Source organism: Alosa pseudoharengus, unplaced genomic scaffold (genome assembly GCF_046254945.1).
Source record: "Alosa pseudoharengus isolate Yale_2024_CS ecotype anadromous, Long Island Sound unplaced genomic scaffold, YU_APseudo_1.1 YU_APseudo_1.1_scf_23, whole genome shotgun sequence".
Lineage (NCBI taxonomy): Eukaryota > Metazoa > Chordata > Actinopteri > Clupeiformes > Clupeidae > Alosa > Alosa pseudoharengus.
The window spans coordinates 29,960,489-29,964,381 of NW_027468685.1; the positions used below are offsets into that span (position 1 = coordinate 29,960,489).

At 41.6% G+C, this 3,893-nt stretch overlaps 1 protein-coding gene across 4 annotated transcripts in view; it reads right to left on the reverse strand.

Moving 5' to 3' along the window:
* tbc1d5 (TBC1 domain family, member 5) overlaps positions 1-1,170 on the reverse strand; it is a 22,890-nt gene extending 21,720 nt beyond the window's left edge. For all 4 annotated transcript variants that reach the window (XM_076302282.1, XM_076302281.1, XM_076302280.1 and 1 more), the window contains exon 1: positions 1,084-1,170. The gene's annotated coding sequence lies outside the window, so the exon portion shown is untranslated. The remainder of the gene's footprint in view (positions 1-1,083) is intronic.
* Between the last annotated feature and the right edge of the window lie 2,723 nt (positions 1,171-3,893).

A 3,893-nucleotide genomic window follows, 5' to 3' on the forward strand; every position in this document is an offset into this window, starting at 1 on the left:
GTGTCTCCATAGCAACCCCAGGGAACAACCTTTCAGCAGTACCCCACCCCAATCCTGATCATGTACAAAAGACATACGATAACTCCAGCAGTCCCAACGACAACACAATGCATCCTCTCAGCACTCTAACCTCACACGAGCCCAACACAAGAGCTCCCCGCTACCCTACTTTTCTCAATCATGTCAGGTATGCATATCCATCCTGTTTACTGGACCCAGTGTAGTTGGAACTCTTGTGAATACACCATCCCCTTTCTTTGAATGAGCTCAACTGTAATGTAATGCTGACTAGTTCAGATCAATATCTATCCTAAACAACGCACAAGATAGGCGACAGCCATGCAATTGTCATGACAAAATGTTTGACTCATATTCTTTTTGAAAAGGACTTTCAACTCAGACTCCTTCAATTATGTCCTCATAATGACTAATAAGGGTATTTCTCTTAATGTCATCGCGCTAATCACTGTTGCACTCTGCTACGGGTTCCCTACCCTATTTGTCACGGTAGTATTGGTGTACTACTTGGAGTGAGCTATGCTATGAGCGTGTCCTGTTTGAGTCGAGTAAATAAGAGGAAATGCCAGTGCCAGTGTGAACAGTCCGATTCGTCTATGGTTGTGGTCAGTTGGCAGCTAGCCAAGATTAGGAAACCTTATGGCGACAGAATGTTGCGAGTCTCATTTGTGTGGCGGTAGCTCAAAATAATCCGTCATATTTGTTTTAACAAAATGTTAGTTTCTGTCGTTCAAAATGGGGAACCAGTAGCTCGAGCTCTCCACTGCATCTTATCTGCTCTCCACTTAACATAATTACGCCATTATGTGAATTTAAAACCTTGGAGACTAAGTGACATTAAACAGGGAAAAACACGACCCACAGCTAAATTTACATAGACTTTTCTTATTTGCTACAGGCATAAAATACCGGAGCCTGATTGAACAGGCCTTGCTAGGCAAAAAAAAATGAACTAGCGTGATCAAAGAAACACAGCCCATTTCGCGTCGACCAGTTGCGCTCGTTGTTTAACATCTCTGCATACTATTGCATTATCATGGGGGTTTAAAAGGTTATTATTTTTACCTGAAAAGTTTTATAAGAGTACCCCCATTCTGCTTCTGCCAGTCTGCATGTAAACACTCGGGCGAGTCAGGCGGATGTGTCTCTGACCAGCTGATCATGCACGTGACGCGCACGTAAATGACGTCATGATGACAGCCGAGCAATCAAAGCGCAGGGCCCCCTGGTGCCTAAAGTGGGTTGGTGCAGACTGCCACTGCTACAGTCCTGAGATGTGGTGTCACATGATGTTGCCTGTACTTGTCTGCATCCAATCCTATGTTTAATCATGTGTTTCAAAGTTGCAGTTGTGAGAATAAACAAACAATTGCAATCTCTAAATCATAAAAACAACAACAGCAATCAACACAAATGATTGATTTCACCAGTTGAAAGTGTGAGTAAACGTTATATGGCATATCATATTGAACTTTTTTATTAACTTAGATAGAACTGAACAGAATGAAATTCCTTGTCTGGCCGATAAGTATAAGCCTACATTGATATTCTTCCTAGATTAACAGTCATGTTAAAATTACTTTCCGGTTCAAGCTCAAATTCTAGTTTGAATCTAGACAGTCCTAGCGAAATTTGTTTGGCAGACAGTGCAGTGGCTCAGTGGATGAAGTACTTATCATGGCAGACACCAACCTGGGGACGGATCCCGGTTCAGTGATACCACAGCAAGGCTATGCAGCAGGGTTCAGTGGGATTTCAGCTTGTGTGTGTGTGTGTGTGTGTGTGTGTGTGTGTGTGTGTGTGTGTGTGTGTGTGTGTGTGTGTGTGTGTGTGTGTGTGTGTGAATGTGTATGTGGATGCATTTGTGTGTATGTGTGTGTGTGTGAGAGAGAGAGAGAAAGAGAGAGAGAGAGAGAGAGACAGAGTATATGCCACAGAAAAGCCACATACCCAGCATAAACTGTTATTATTTTCATAGTTTTGGTTTTCCAGGAAACAGGAAACCACTTTCCCCATTCTCCACTGTAAACAACCTTGGCGTGGTGTTTATTTTTTATTGTCTAGAAAATACAGGGAAAGATTTTCATGAGCAGGGGATGCAGAGGACTTGGGAAATATGACTTTTCCCCTATTCTTTGTGTTTATGTTTGTCTGCACACCTTTTTGCTTGTATTGTGTTGAGGAGGGAGGGAAACTAGGTGGTGGTGGTGGTGGTGGGGGGGGGGGTGTATGGTTTGTGGTATGGTGTGTGTTATGTTATAGATAGATAGATAGATAGATAGATATATTACTTTATTCATCCCGAGGGAAATTATGGTGTTACAGCAGCAATTAATAATATAAACATATATCACACATAAACATACATACAAGTTAAAAAAATAAATACAATTGGATATAGTTTCTGTTAAACAGGTTGTAAACTGCATTGTCTCTCAGCATAAGATTTTATCTCACGGCACAAAGGGGAGTTGTTGTAAATAGTTATGGCAGTGGGCAGGAATGATTTTCTATAACGGTCCTTGTTACAGCGAAGTTGGAGCAACCTCCAGCAAGAACTTGCATGAGTATGACAAGGTGACAACTCTTAGATGATGATGCGCTATAAGATGATGAGAATGACTCACTCAGTCAGGTTGGTCCTGAGGGTTTAACTCATTTCCCAGTTAATTACAGCAATTAAGATGTTCAGGCCACTGGCTCCTTCACTAAAGTCTTCTGTGTGATTGTTAATTATCCTCTCTCTATGGGCTGCTACCACAGGTGCCTTGTATTCAGTGCTGTTGCTAGCGGAGACATATAGGCACCAGAGCTCAGGCACTGAGTAAAGATTTTAGAATACTCCACCCTAAGATCTTTGCTGTTAAGTCTGAGGGCCCACATTCTAAAGGTCATGGCAAACATTCCAAATTAAATGGAAGCACTAAATGCTATTCTGTATGCTATAACGTCAGATCAGCCATGATATTTAACACAGGTTTGTCTTTGTCAGAACTTATGTAGCTTGGCACATGATAATGTTGATGATGATGAGGATGATGGTTTGGATAAAGATGGCAATCATGATGGTCATCAATTTAGTGGTGGACATTCATCAACAAGCATCTTGTTTCTGCTTATTGTCAATTATTTGTTCATTTGTCTGTTTATGTCTTGATGTCTGTATGCAAAGCACTATGGGTTGCACTTTGTGCATATGAAAAGCGTTATATAAATAAAATGGACTTGACTTGACTTGACATTTATTGTTACAGCAGAGAATAGCATGCTGTAATTCAGTAAAAACCCTACTGTAAGGTACTCTCCCCTATACATACCCATAAGCACACAATCATCCTCACACACACCCTTGCACCTCTTCTCTCTCGCTCTCTCTCTCACACACACGCAGCCCATGCATGTGCCCTCGGTCACCTGTGATATCATTAATGTGATGTGTCAGCTGGACAAATCATTTATTTGGCTTCTAAATGTGCTCTCCTGTTCACAACGAGCGAAGTGAGTGTGAGTGGGCAATTGTGTGTTTATAGGCCTATGTGTGTTTGTGGCTCACTAGGAGCCCAGGGGATGGTGAGTCAGGTGTATGTGTGTGTGTGTGTGTCAACGGCTTCTCATAACCATTTCATTCAATCAAAATGAACAACTATTATCATAGCAGCACACCGAGACGATAACCCTGACCGTGAGCGTCCTTTTTTCACGCAGCCTTCAGTTTATTGATAAACAAAATGGAGAGTGTTCCATTTCATGGCATTATAGTTCATTTATTTTCTCTTATTGTGACATTAACATTGAATATCATTGGGGCATCTTGCAGAACCCATAGTGCAAACATTAGGGAGAAACAGTGGCTTGGAAAATCTCCCATTAAGGGG